The sequence below is a fragment of the Hyaena hyaena genome, unplaced genomic scaffold, assembly GCF_003009895.1.
Source record: "Hyaena hyaena isolate Hyena2069 unplaced genomic scaffold, ASM300989v1 scaffold_824, whole genome shotgun sequence".
NCBI lineage: Eukaryota > Metazoa > Chordata > Mammalia > Carnivora > Hyaenidae > Hyaena > Hyaena hyaena.
Genome location: NW_024081461.1, coordinates 120,488 through 136,429, shown reverse-complemented (window position 1 = coordinate 136,429; position 15,942 = coordinate 120,488). Strand labels below are relative to the sequence as shown.

General features: G+C 38.8%; 1 protein-coding gene across 1 annotated transcript in view; it reads right to left on the bottom strand.

Moving 5' to 3' along the window:
- Positions 1-15,942, bottom strand: part of LOC120222009 (protocadherin-15-like) — a gene marked incomplete at its 5' end in the record, with an annotated part of 248,663 nt that overhangs the window by 115,730 nt on the left and 116,991 nt on the right. The gene's annotated exons all lie outside the window — the stretch shown is intronic.

Below are 15,942 nucleotides of genomic sequence, written 5' to 3'. Positions count from 1 at the left end.
CAAAACAAACTAGATGTTTGGTAACGTGGAAAGAGGTAAATAAATCATGATATGTCCACATGGTGGAATATTAAACCATTAAAATGATGTTTTTTGAAGAGCATTTAATGACATGAAAATATTTCTGATATAACACTGAGCGGCAATACAAAGTCTGAGATTCTAAACAGAGAATGCATGGTCAATTTCTGTGTGTGTGTGTGTGTGTGTGTGTGTGTGTGTGTGTGTGTAGCCATAGGAAAAATGACCGAGAGAGAAAATATGTAAATTTTAAAAAGGATTCACAAGTGTAGGATTATAGGTTATTTTCTTCTTTATACATTGTCCCTCATTTTATGGAGTGATAATACTTTAATAATTAAGATAAAATTAACGTTAAACATGTTGAAAGAGGAAAGGGAAAACAAATTATGAAAAGCAGAATATTCACAGAGATAAAAAAAATCTTGAAATAAACTTCACTGGCCCTTTGTACACCCTTCCCAAAGTGGCCTGTCTCATGTCTGAGGACTCTGGGGGAGATATTGTGTGAATCTCTTCTCTTTACTGACAAGATCTGACAGATGTTGGTTAAGCATATTTTCCCCCTAAAATAAAATGAATTTGTTTACTTGTTTGCTTGTTTGTCTCTGAGATGATATTTCCCCAGGCAAATGTGACTTACTTGTGAACACGTAACAAAAAAGCAACAAGTAAAGAGAAAGGTGACCTTGCAAAACACAATCTAATTATTCTTTATCTGTAGATCTTTGCTTCACTCATTAGTCATTTGGTCTACAACATATTAATAATTAGGTTTCTGCAGAAATTTTGGAAGCAATTTAACAACTATTTAGTGCAATGTACAGACTAATTTTAGTCCTTGGAAAGTACTTAATGAATACTTGTCAAATAGGGGTTCACAGTTCTTGCGACATGTCATTAAATGCAAGCATTACCTTTAGTCTTTCCAAAACTTCTGAGAGGAAAAGCTAATGTTTTGAAGCAACATAAACTTGTAAACTTTCAAAAGTTCAAGTAATCAGCTACTTAAACTTTCAAGCATCAGTCCCAGTAAAAATGAAAATTAGACTTTCATTATGACAGAAAGTGAAATCTAGCACTATACCTTTCAAATAAGATGCGACTGTTCCCACACTGCCTACCTAAGCATCTCACTCAATCTCATTTGGGTCTTAAAGTGATTTTCAAAGAAGTAAAGTAGAATTTTTATCTATCTACCTATCATCTATCTATCTGCCCAATATCCCTTCCTCCCTTATTTTAGAAAAAACTCCATCTTTTTGCTCTTGAGTTACTATAGCTCCATATGCCTTGTGCCTCAGTCATTCAGAGTGCTCTGCTTCCCACTCATGAGACCATGAGGTACTGGTCTCAACCAGGTTATCAGACTCCACCCTCAGATACTTGACCATTGACCTGTTTGCCATTTGCTTGAAGGTTTGTGATCCCAGATATCCAAAAAAAAGCAATGTTCTGAGTTTCTGACCAAATCTGTCAAAGTGTGTCTGGTATATTGTCCTTCCTTAGATCCTATTCAGCTTCTTCAATGATTATGCAAGCCACCAAGTACTCTTCTGGTAAGCCATCAAGTGCGCTTCTGGTAAGTTCCTTTTAGTATAAGTCAGTTAGAGTAGGTCTCCGTTGCTTCTAACCAAAGAATCATCCCAAGTACAGTTGGAGGGAACAATTTAATCTACCTCAAGAATATGGACCATATCTTCCTGCCTAAACAAAAAGTTTGGATTTTCCCTTTCAGTTTACCAAAAAGACATTAATTTCACCAGTCTTTTTGGGGAAATGTTGACAGTTTTTGGTTTTTGTACATACACTATCTAGTTGTCAGTCAAGATAAGAGTATTCCAATCTAAAAATGCCAAAAGATGCCCTGACTACATTTCTAAGAAGTCACAACATACAACCACTGGTCATATGAAGAACTTACAGAGAAATGTGGAATCTCTCTATACAATGATCTGCAGGAGACAATGAAGCACTTTTAGCAGGTGATTACAAGTGTTTAAGTGTCACTCGAACATATCACAGCTAGTAACAGTAATAACAATAGTGATAATAATTACTATGGCTTTTTCACTGGGTATTTCCAATGTTCTAATAAGTTAAGTACTTTGTATCATTTTGTTTAAAATTCTCGAACAGCTTAGAAGGAATAGACACACTTATTCTGATACTGTGTTGAAGATTCTAAAGCTTAAAGATATTAGTCAAGATCAGAGATGTGTATGACACTCAGGCCTGTCTGATATCAAAGTCAGGGACCTTAAACATTTCATTATATTAGATTTTTAGGTATCTGTCTTTTGTCTTCTTTTCTGTCAAGGTATTTTTTTTTTATGTTTATTTATTTTTGAGAGACAGAAAGAGTCAAGAAGAAGGGAAGGTGAGAGGGTATGAAGTGGGCTCTGCTCTGACAGCAGAGAGCCTGACTAGGGCCTTGAACTCATGTACTGAATCATGATATCATGACCTGAGCCAAAGTTGGACACTCAACTGACTGAGCCACCCAGGCACCCCAAAGTAATTTTGATTTTGAATGCTTTCATTGGTAAATTATGAGTCATAACATTTTCCTTCATAAATATTTTTTTACAGAATTCCTCTTTACCTCAGATGTTTCAGTTTTCATGCAGATCTCAGCATTTATGGAATATCAACTAAAATGAATCTTTTATAAATGTAATTAAGCTCCTGGACAGGTTAGAGTATCTAACTGTCTTGTGCATTTTAATAAAACATACATATAGGAATCTCTATTAGGGAATCTTGAAGCAAACATAGGCTGTAAATTAATAACTGAAACACACTTTCAAAATTAAAATGGCAACGTTGAAAATAATGATGAGAGACTCTTGAATGCTGAGAACAAACTGAAGGCAGATGGGGGTGGGGGGGAAGGGTGGTGATGGTCATGGAGGAGGGCACTTGTAGGGATGAGCACTGGGTGTTAATATGGAAATCAACTTGACAATAAACTATTAAAAAATAAACAAGCAAAAAGTACTTCTAATAAAAAATAATCATTTCCTTTAAATTGTTTGTTCATAATTACTTTTAAGATATTACGTAGGGGACTAATTAGGTACAAGATATCAAGCTGGAGAAGGGACAAGATTGAGTAACTGTTCCTGGGGATAAAGAACGAATTAGCTTTAGAAGAAGGATAAACTACTAGACTTGCATTTTGAGTATGAGGAAGAAGAAAGGCTACAGTTAAGTTTTTTATCTCTGAAATCTAACATTCTCAGCATTGGCTTTTTAATGCACAGAATATGTAAATTAAACTGAAAGGTATGCTCATAAATATATAAATTAATAGAATCAGGGACTGGTGAATATATGAATTGTGTCTGTTGTATAGATAAAACCAAGAAATCCTCTACCTACTATGATTTCCCTGTTTTCTTTCATGTACAACTCTTTTTCTTTATTTGACATGAACCAGAGCCTGCATGGCCCAGCTAAGTGCCATCCATCATAATGTCTTCAGCTGCACATTTTCTTGAATACCCATGATGGTTGATGTTTTCGCCATCCTTGTCTCCTTTGGATAACAGCCATTCTTGCACAAATTTTACTCCTCTTTTCTAGAGCCTCTTCAACCGGCTGTTCTCTCTTTCACTAAATGAAGGGCTTCCCTCAAACTCAGTCTTTTGCTACTTCTCTCTCCTGCCCGTTCCGCACAGAGACAAGGTCAGAGGGTCCAGGGGGCTCATTAAGTCTCCTCTTCTGGCAGATTAACAAGTAACAAGGTCATTGGCTCTGGGACGGTTCAGTAGATCCCAACTGCCTCCCCCTAGTACAGGCTGGTGGGCTTCAGCAGCCCCCTTGTGTTAGGACTTACTTCCTTGACCAGGAAGCTCCACTGTAAGGTGCTCAATGAATTTTTACTTATCCTCATTTTTAAATCCTCTTTAAATATGTAGGACCATAGCATTATGAGTCCACTGATTTTAGCTTCTTTTAATATGTGTTCAAGTCTATGCGGATTAAAGTTCTTTCTGTGGGTTACAGAAGCCATACAGATGCTTTTCCTCCTTGATGTCTTTCTGCCTGGTTTTCCTGCTTAAACCACACTGATATTTATATCATGTGATGCCAGTTATCCTTGGCATAACAATCTCTTGTCTATACGACGTCTTCCAGAAGCTATAAGCCAAGTCTTGAACACCCTTCAGAAGTTCAGCTCCTTTTTTCCAACTACTTTCCAGATTGAGTTTATGTTACCCAGTATCAAAAATATAAAATTATTCTTGATTTTTTTCTTTCTCTTTATGGGCAGCATCAAGTCCTATCAACTTCTCTCTTACATATGTCCTACATTTTCCCTACCTCACTGGCTGGCGAGGGTTAACTGACTGAATTAAGAGAAGCCCAGATAGCTGGTAAAACCTTCTTTCTGAGTGCATCTGTGAGGGTGCTCTGAGATATGAATCAGCAGACCGAATACAGAAGATCACCCTTACAATGCGGGTGGGCATCATCCAATCTGCTAACAGGCTGAACAGCATAAAAAGAAGGAGGAAGGATGGAGTTGCTCTGTGCCTGAGCTGGGTCATCCTTGTTCTTCAGCCATTGGTTTTCCTGGTCCTTGGGGCTTCAGACTCACACTGCAGCTCACACTGTTACCATTAGCTCTGTTGGTTCTCAGGCCTTTAGATTTGGACTGGAACCACTTTGGCTTTGGATTAGAACCACACCACCAGCTCTCCTGGGCCTCCAGATGGCACTCAGATGATAATGGGGCTTCTCAGTCTCCAAGATCAAGTGGCCAACCCCTTACAATAAATCTCCTTCTGTAGGGGCACCTGGGTGGCTCAGACGGTTGGGTGTCCGACTTCGGCTCAGGTCATCCTCTCACGGTTTGTGGGTTCCAGTCTCGCATTGGGGTCTGTTCTGACAGCTCAGAGCATGGAACCTGCTTCAGATTCTGTGTCTCCCTCTCTCTCTGTTCCTCCCCTGCTTGCACTCTGTGTCTCATTCTCTCTCAAAAATAAATAACATTAAAAATTTAAAACAATAAATCTTCTTCTGTATATTTTTACATGTATCTTAAATTTTTTTTTAACATTTACTCATTTTTGACAGGCAGAAAGAGACAGAGCATAAGCAGGGGAGAGGCAGAGAAAGAGGGAGACATAGAATCTGAAGCAGGCTCCAGGTTCCAAGCTGTCAGAATAGTCCTGACATGTATTTTACTGACATGTACTAATGCGTATTTTAAATAGTTGTGAAAATACACACATACATAGTGAACATCCTAACCACTCAGATTTATTTTTTTAAATAAAGTTCATTTGTTTATTTTGGGAGAGAATGTGCAAGTGAGGGAGAGGTAGAGAGGGAGAGACAGACACAGAGCCTGAAGTAGGGCTCAAACTCAAAAACTGAAGATCACGACCTGAGCCCAAGCCGGAGGCTTAACTAACTGAGCCACCCAGGTGCCCCTGGACTGCACATATTTTGATCACTGCTTTATGATTTTTTCCTATAGTTATCTGCTTCCCATTTCTCTTCTCATTTACTCTGCTGCCACTATGCTGCTCACTGTCCTCTGGACTCACCTTGTAAATCACTTCCCCTAGCTTCCCCTTCCAATTTTCTCCCTCAGTCCTCTGTCCTTCCTTCTTTTCACCCATCCTAACAGAATGGATTAGTAGACAAAACCAGGTATTGCTTCAGCTAAAGCTTTCATTTCTCAGCTTAATCAATAAATGATTTAGTCTACCATAGTGATTTATCCTTTTTAAGCTCAAACCATGGATGTCTATGCCTCTCTTACATTAATTAGCTAATAATTAATTGGTGTTACTACTTATTTTTATACTTGAGCAACATGGTTTCTCCACTGGAAGGTAGACCCTTTGAAGACTGTGATCTCACCTTTTGGCACTAAACCCCTTACAGGACTTAGAAAAAAATGCTTATGTCTTTCAAATACTCAACATAGTTGTTTAAGGTACAGTTTTATCATGATTCTTCTAACATTAGATAATGTTTCCAAGGCCATGTGACAGGAAACCTAATCATATTAGATATGCTTCAGAAAACAAAAGGATCATAGATGTTGTAAGTAAACAATAACTTAAAATGTATTAGTGTGTTTGAAAATATATATATGTGTATATATAGAATGATATGTATATATTACTGTGAAAGTGTACATCATATTTAGGTATAAAACTATACCCACATGCTCACCCCTCTTCACACACGTATATAATTGCCTGGCTTCCTTTGTTCTTACATATCTCTCAAGGTTTCTTTTAGCACAAATTACATCATTCTTAAAACTAAGGCACACATCTTTTCTGTATAATGAAATAAGAATTATAGAACAAGTTTTCATGTCTTAAATATAAATTATATTGACTACATAATTGTAATTATGGACACTAGTGTTAGTCAAAGAATAATAATAATTACAAGAGGAATCACCAATGCTTACCAATCCATGTCATGCAATTGAAGGTAAGTGACACCTGATTTCAGGATCAAAACAGCATAGTATTCTGTATCTCATGCTGTGCATTAATTCACAGATTTTATTTTGGGATACACTAGATTCTGTTATTTCACCATATATCTAGTATTTTTTTATTACTTCATATGCCTAATAAGTCTCAATGACTGAGAAAAATAATAATGTTATAGTTATATTACTTATTCTAGGTAAGAATGACACAAATGTTGGCCAAAGTCTGTCATAACAAGATCTAAGAGTTAAGTACATACTATTTTTAAGATAAATAATAGATGTCAGAAAGGCCAAGTTGAGTAGAGCAATAGAAAACACAACAGCGGTTCGTCTGATGGAAAATGTTAGAGCATGGCATCAAATATAGTTAGCCAGGCAAAGTCTCCATTGCACAGGCTAAGAAGTATTCACTATTTTCCCCTGAAATTGATCTCCTTCAGACTGTCATCCATACTATCATCTCCTTTAGGATCCATCTCAAACTTTATCTAAGATTCATCTCAAACTTTATATTCTCCGAGTTGTCTCTGTGATGGAAACTGAGGAACCAGAGATGTGGACATCACATCTTTGCCTTTGAAAACTCACAGGGTGGATGAATTTGTTCCTCACTTGAGAGGTACCCTGGGTGATTGAGGAAACATAAGAAGAGCTGTAAAATGAGCCTTGTAAAATGCTTCAATCAGAAAAACAATGACAGAAGTCCATTTTGGACACAGGGAACGGTGTAAATGAAAACTGCAAGGTGTAGCAATTCCTTGAGAGAAAGGGGAAAAAACTCGGTCAATATGGAAATTAAGAAATGCAGTGACCTAGGAAATGCCAAGGAGGACAGAGAACCTCTCCAGGGGAGACAATGAAAACTCCTGAAGATCTCCCTTCCTTCTATTCCTTCTGCATGGCTCTTTCTCCCATACTTTTGATTATTGAAACATAATGCTGAAATGTATTTTTCTCTAGTTAATGGGCAACTGTTTTTTCCTAAAAATAATCTCTCGGTAAGTTTGTCAGCTTGTTAAAACTGGCCAAAGTAGAACATGTCAGTAAGAGAAAAGAACATTCACTTTCAATTTGTTCTAAAAGATGAAAATAAGTACAATCAATTGACTAGCTACTTAAATCTTTAGCAAAATAGGAAAAAAAAAAAAAAAGACTTGTGCTATCTGGCTCTACAGAGAATGGTGGACCTTGGTCGTGTAACAACAGGGTGTGGAGGGCCAGTGGCTACGCTCATCAACAGTATGAGGAATCAAGGTATTTAAGAGAAAAATTTGATAATTCCCCCCGTACTCGTAATAGGCAAGATCAGTTTTAGGTTTATGTTATCTAGAGCGTTTTCCATTTCTGGAAATGTTGCTGTTTCTGTAAATGTGTAGAATTTAACAAATCTCACTCTGCTGTGTGTAGTTCCATGGCCATTTCCCGAAGCTTAGTTTGCCTCTATTGAAATGGGATTTTTTAAAGTAAATGGCATAGATTTTCCATTGCATAGTTTTGGGGCTTTGTTATTAATGAAATGATTGTTGCTCTCAAAACAGAATGTTAAGTTTGCAAAAATATTTGTGACTCACTGAATGGGCTCCATTTGAGACTCAATTTAAATTCTGCCTGAAAAGGCAAGGAAAAAATTAAATTATTAACTGTGTTAATCAAATAGAAGTCCCCAAGAATAAAAGAATTATATCATCTGTCTTTAAGTCCTGGAGCTTAGTCTTACATGTAAGTTAAGGAGAGCAATTTTATGCATTCCTAGACTCTTAAGTATTTTAGTTTTACGTGACTATGGAAGTGATATAAAACATTTTCCTTATGAAACAGGATTTTTTTCCTTCATAATACATGTGAAGAAATATGCATTATAATCTGTATTCTAATTTAGAAGGGTTGATCACACATCTCTGTCATGGGTTCAACAAATCACTTTTGGGGTCCTTGGAAGACTCTTGCGTGAAGGCACTTGGCTTCTGAAATGTATTAATAAGATTCCATAGCCATTTTTAAAATCACATTTTCAAGCAAAGATATTTTGCACAATTCAGTTGTTGTCTTTGACAGATGAATTTTTGTTTCATTAGAGTGTAATTGCTGCAACTGTGTATTTATAGAAGATACCTAGAATGTTAGCGACAAAAATACAAGAAAGGATATAACTGTATTAGTGTTCCTAACGCAGCCTCCACAGCCTCCATGTTTTAAATTAGTAAAGTATATGAGTATAGTTTCTAAACTCATGGTTATATATTTATCAGAAGAGTATAAGACCTGAAACATATTTGGGATTTCAGGACTGGAAATAACATGCGAGCCGCTACCATGTTGTCACCCGACTCCCATGAAGAATGCTTTGTGAGTCGGTCAATCACGGGTAAAGAGTCATTAGCATTACTTGTCACAGACCTTCTGTTTGGAACCAAAAAAGCCAAGGAAATGAAATGTATTACAAGCCTGTACCCTGAAGCAAAACTCTAAAATGAGATCAATAGCATTTGAGTTGTTTTATCATCCGTTTAAGGTTTATCTTAATTGTCCTGTCATTTATTCCTGATTGAAAGGCTAGCTAGTGAATCACAACACAATGCTACATTTATCAAAAGCTGGGGTTTTTTTCTTCCATGCTTAAAGATAATTATAATTTTACCATAAAAGAAAAATTGCATTTCGGTTGTGGAATTCCACAAATCAAACTCTACAGCTCGGAGCTAGCTATAAAGGTGCGTATTGGAGCTTCTGCTCTACATCAGGATGAACACATGGCTTTGACTTTGTGACAGAAGCACAGACATGAGTTCCTGTGGAATGTGTCCTGGGCACAAGATCCCCGGGGACAGTGACGTTCCATCCTGAAAACCCAGGAGAAACCAAGCTGGTCTGGGGAGACGGAGAACGTAGACAGGCACAAAGGGGACTCAAAATTTTGAAATAACATTAAAAACATTAACACGTCACAACTGTCTTTTTTCATGAAATGAAGATATTTATTTGATCAGAAATAATGCCCAATATGAGAGCCCAGCAGGAAAATATGGATACCTGAGAGAATGGGACCAGAACAGAAATAAAGAGGAATTATGGGCACTACATGTGTGCATACCGTTAACCTGATAGTCAAACCCCTTCATAATATGGCCTTCACTTACCAGACTTGCTCATTTATGAGATAAATCTTTACTGAGTACATTTTTGTGCTATGCCTTTAGGCTCCTGGAATATAGCAATAATCATAACAGACAAGAATCCCTACCCTCAAGTAGTTTAAATTCATTAAAAATGTTTGAAGACACCTGGGGGGCTCATTCAGTTGAGCGTCTGACTTTGACTCAGGTCATGATCTCACAATTGTGAGTTTGAGCCCCGCATCTGGCTCTGTGTTGACAGCTCAGAGCCTGGAGCTGCTTCAGATTCTGTGTCTCCCTCTCTCTCTGCCCCTCCCCCACTCATGCGCGCTCGCTCTCTCTCTCTCTCTCTCTCTCTCTGTCTCTCAAAAATAAACATTAAAAAACAATTTTAAAAAATGTTTAAACTATATTCTGTTCTCTAGCCATGTTGAAAAGGAGTGCTTCACATGGACATAAAGAATACAACTATAAAAGTCTATTTTGTCTTTTCTAGTCTTCCTTTTATCCTACTGATTTTGGGGCAGTTTTTTCCTGTAGCTGAATAAAAATTCAGGCTACTCATGATATTTAAAAAAAATTAAATTAATTTTTCTTAATAATTTTTAACTACTAATTTTAAACATTCTTAAAATAATCTAGTTCAATATATTAATCAATACTTCAAATTTAATTTAAAGGTAAAAGTTTTCTTCCTTCCCAATTGAGATGTGTTTCTGGAAAGCCTCCTGCCTTTAGGGAGAAGGTTGAAAGAGGCTTCTTTTTAAGTTATTATGTTTTTAAGTTTATTTATTTACTTAGAGACACAGAGAGAGAGAGCAGTGGAGGGGCAGAGAGAGAGAGAGAGAGAGAGAGAGAGCGAGCATCCCAGGCAGGCTCTGCACTACCAGTGCTAAGCCCAATGCAGGGCTCAAACTCATGAACCGTGAGATCACGACCTGAGCTGAAATCCAGAGTCAGACGCTCACCCCACTGAGTCACCCAGATGCACCAAGAGCTTTTTTTCTCTTTAGTAATCAGGCTCATCACCCATTCCCCGCTGCTGTGCTCTAACACACAGCTTGCCACCCTCCCTCCCTACACCCCCGCCCCCCCGTCCCGAAGGCAGACGAGTAGAATGATGAGGTAGGCAGGACTGTGCCCATTTCAACACTACACTGCGAAATGGTCAGACACCCTCGGGTCACACCTGTGTTTCAAGCAGATGCGGTCGCGGGGTTCTCCGAGCACAGGTGTGTTCTCTGCAGCCCCAGGGGTTGGGATGTGCATTTCAGTTCATTCCATCTGGTCCCTTTAGCACAGTGGCAGTGATCCATCTCCAGATTATGCTTTTTGCTGCTGACCCTCGTCCGGGTGATGGTTCTGCACTTCGACAAAAGCTAGCGTTCGCGTGTGTCCCCTATCTGGACCTCCTTCACCGGCTCTCTGCCTGCCTTATCCCCCGAGCACAGACTTGTCTTCATGTGGCCGTAGCTCTCCCCTGCCCAGCCATCCTAACAGCTGCGGGCACTACAGTCCCCCACTGGCAGCTATGGGACATGGACTCATGTGTCCCCTGAAACATGTCCACTGTGCTATTCCTCATCACTAACGTTATACATTTGAGATATAAGGCTTCTTCCTCTCACACCCCCTTTCAAGGGGATGGATGGATTGGGAATGGCATGAAAACACAGCTTTGCAACCCTTCCCCCCCAAGGGAATACTTCAGATAAAGTTCTTTCTAAATCCCCATTCACTTGATGGTTCTTATTCTCCTTGGGAACAAGGGGTTTAGAGTGGAAAACTGCTGATCTGTTTGTTTTTATCTTAAATATCTTTGACAATCTGTTTCTATTTCCTGCACATCTCTTGGTCAGTTTAGGCCTATTGCATCTTGTTACTTAAAAAAATAATAATACTGCTTTATTTTTCAGAATAGGGGGAGCAGACAGGAGACACAGAATCAGAAGCATAATCCAGGCTCTGAGCTGTCAGCACAGAGCCCGACATGGGGTTCAAACTCCCCAACTGTGAGATCATGACCTGAGCCCAAGTCAGATGCTTAACCAACTGAGCCACCCAGGTGCCCCTGAGCACATATTTATTATATGTCCAATATAATTAATGGAGTTTAATGATAAAAGCAGTTAAGAAAAGGAAAATGTAGCTAGAAGTCCTATATGAAAAATCTAAAGCACATGAGTAAAAACTGAATCGTAAACTTGGTAGCAGCTACCACAGTGTGAGAGCCATAGAAGTTTCTCGAGCTCTCATTCTCCAACATCCATCAACTGTGAAACATTTCCACTAATTCAACAATAATTTCAAATATCTTTGGGTTCAAATGTGCATTTAGGGGTCTGAAGGAGATGATTAAGGTGAAATGTAATATTTGAATCCTCCTGAATCATGCTTCATTGAACACAGACCAGAGTTTGGATGGCCACATCCTGGGGACCGTATTCCCTGGGGTGCTTTCACTGCCACGTGCCTTGCTGACTGTGCCAACACTGTAATGCCTGGACCTTTTTTTCCCAGCAGGGACACCGAACTCTTTATGCGGCTGGCCATGCTGAGAAGTGAGAAGCTCACTGAGATGCCTTGTAGACATGCATCGCATAGGCCAGCAATTTCCTTGCTCCCCCTTTCCAGGAAGACTGCCATGGTTTGCTATCAAAGGGGCAGCGTCTCCAAGCTCCTTGTTGCTCTCCTGCCGTGACCTCTACCCAGTGCCTTCTTCCCTGGCCCTGCACCTGCCTATGAGGTCTGGAGCTCTGGGGCCCGCACTTTATGCTGATTGCTCCGCTGACCCTCCAGCTAGTACTTGCATTGTGAGTACTGAGCTCCTAACTCTGTGACTCAGGAGGCTCTGTGTCAACAGCCATGGAACTAAATTAGTAACCTGTAGAGTCATATTTGTGGGAATGCTCCTACTCTACGTCTCGTCTTTGCCTTCACATTTGTGTAATTCGGATAGTATCCTAGCAATCAAACCAAAAGACACAGATCATATCTCCAGCAAGATATGGCAACAAGCTGGCCCCCAAACCACAGGTGAGCCACTGGGGAAAATGACTTCCTGTATTATCAGCAAGTGTGACGATGATAACTGTTTTTAGGGAGGTTGAGGGAAGGCCAAGCATTTCTGTTGCCCTGAGATCCAGTGAGACAGAAAGGTGGCTATGGCAAGATAAAAGCAATAGGGCAAACTCCATGCTAAGGAGAATGGAAGAAATTCTGACAGCAAAATATAGACTGAGCAGGGTGGCGACAATGAGGGCAAAAAAGAAAAAGAAAAGAGAGAGAGAGAGAGAGAGAAGGAGGGAGGGAGAGAGGACGTTTCCCAATGAAAGTATGAGTGAAGATAAAAGCAAGCAGATTTCTAGGGGCACCTGGGTGGCTCAGTCGATTGAGCTTCTGACTTCTTCAGCTCAGGTCACAATCTGAAGCCCTGCGTCAGGCTCTGTGCTGACAGCTTGGTGTCCACTTTGGATCCTCTCCCTCTCCCTGGCTCACTCTTTCTCTCTCAAAAATAATCAACATTTTAAAAAAAGGCAAGCTGATTTCTAAAAGTAGAAGGATAATGTTTTCCTTTCTTTATCACTTTGTGAACATATTTGAAATAATATTCTAGATCTAGTCAAGCTATCTTAGCCCATTTTTCTCTTTTAAAAGTATGGAGAATCTAATTTCACTTAAACTGAAAAATTGAAAAAGATCATGATTAAAGCACACAAGAAAAAAAAAAAAAGAACAGCGAGCAAAATAATAGCACTTAAGACATCAAGGCATTTGAGAAAATAAGCAAGTTGTACCATAGTATGTTGCAACAAACTACAATTATTTATGAAAAAAAGAAAAACCATGAAGAAAAAACATGTATCAGAATTTAGAAAAACTCAATTTAAAGTCTTAAAAAATCTAAATGCAATGAAGAGAGATATTAATGAGATAAGAGACAAAGGGATATAAAATATAGGAGAGTATTCGTCACTTATAAAGTAGAGATCTCCTATGATGAAACCCAAATTAATGAAACAAAAATATTTTAAAAATTAGAATTGAAAAGTTTTCTGAAATAAGACTCGAATGCATATACTATGTATATACTTAGGAAATGACAAAGTAAGCAATTTTGAGACATTCCTATAAAGCTACTGAACTTTAAAGGCAAAAAGAAAATTCCTTGGAAATTCAGAAATGAGACAAACACTCACTGGAAAAAGAAAACAGCTGTCATTATGCTTTGTGACAGTAATACTCCATAGAAGAAGAAAACCAGAGTGAAATATTTAAAACCCAGTGAAGAGACTAGGAGTTGAGGCTTTTCTATCTAATCAAATTATGTTCAATGTCCGGGTCCACAGATAAACTGTCACTCAGGCACAAAGACACAGGAAATGTTGTTCTTATGCTCCTCCTCTGAGGCATCTACTACAGGACAGAATGTAGACAGCTCAATGACTGATTATCTTCTTAACATGGATAAATCAGTATGTCTTCAGACTAGAATGTGGGCAAAAGAAGTGGATGAAACAGAAGCATTGCACACCGTGGGACACACACAAAATGTAGAGGAGGCAGCTTACTGGATCACATAAATATTAAAGTAAAAGTAAGAGTCACAACAAAGGTCAAGTCCAGCCACAGCCTGTTTGGACAAGTAGGATTTTGTTGGAGTACAGTGCCATTTTGTTTATATACTGCCTCTTCCTTCTTTTAAGCTGCAACAGAAATTAACCTAATTTACATAACGTTCTTATTTTTGCATAGCCAATGAACTAGGGGTTGATTATAGGCCATTAAGAGTCATTAATAAGTGAAACAGTGATTTAAATATATGAGTTTGTATTTCAGACTCAAGAGGCAGAGGTCAACCACACAATGTTAATAACAATAGTAAAAGCATCAGGCATTAAACAAACTAACATTTAGCTTGTAGACTTCATTCACTTCTGAGAGGCTAATTCAGGAACCTGCTAACTGGTCTAAGCTCTACATGCACACGTGGGCAGATGTAAGAATGCTAATGGGTGTATTAGCTACATTTTTATTAGCCTTAGGATTACATTAAAGTAATGAGAACTAGCTGTATCACATTCATATAAAAGCTATTGACATGTCTTTATCCCAAGAAGTTGGCACTGTTTCTTGAAAATTGCCAAGTTCTATGACCTAAATATTTAGCAGCGGTTTCATTCTAAATCAAACTGTTCATTTTTTTCCTCAAAGATGACAAATACAGTTTTCAAATAGCTTTTACATTTTTCTTAGTTGCAAGAAGGTTATTTTACACTAACCTTTTGACTCCTGGTTTAGTCAATTCAATTGACAATTTGAAGCTTCCGCTACATTTTATAAAAATATAATTGATGCAGTTTAAATATTTTAAAAACTGAAGATGCTGGCCTCCTATTTTTAAATACAAAAAATTAATGTTTATTCAGTTTTGAGGAGAGAGAGAGCCTGAGTGGGGAGGGGCACAGAGAGAGGGAGACACAGAATCTGAAGCAGGCTCTAGGCTCCCAGCTGTAAGCACTGAGCCTGACACAGGGCTCAAACCCATGAACCTTGAGATCATGACCTGAGATGAAGTCAGATGCCTAACCGGCTGAACTACTAAGGTGCCCCTAAATTTTTTTTAATATTTATTTTTGAGAAAGAGAGACAGACTGTGAGCAGGGAAGGAGCAGAAAGAGAGAGAGAGAGACAGGATCTGAAGCGGATTCTGTCAGCATAGAGCATGACGTGGGGTTTGAACTCACGAACTATGAGATCATGACCTGAGCCAAAGTCGGACGCTTAGCCAACTGAGCCACCCAGACGCCCTTTCCTGCTATTTTTAAACAATTTGACTATGCAAGTGATGAATAATCATTGCACACAACTTAATTCCCTTAATTCCAAAGATACACCATGTATAATCTGTTTTCAAATGACTTGGATGCACCCTTATGAGCAAGGTATACAGCCCTGATCATCACTGTCACGACCATCATCTACTGAACTGGAAGAGAAAACTCGAGGGCACATCTGTTCTCCTTTCTCACACTGCCTGGAGCTCTCTCTCACTCTGGCATATGCATGCTGCTGGGGCCTCTCACTCGCTCCACCTTTTCCCTGCCCCCCCTTCTACAGTTGCTGATTGAGGGAGCACATACACGGAATGTCCAGGAAGGGACTGGAGCCAAAGCTCACTGTTTCCAAGCCTGTTTCCCACTTCAAGCCCTCTCCGGGCCTCTGTTCCCCTAAAGGTTAAATTAGATTTGTTTTTGTCTGGTTTTTTAGATTCTTTTTTTTTTTTTTTAATTTTTTTTTTTTTTTTTAATTTCTAGGAGAGAGAGAGAGAGA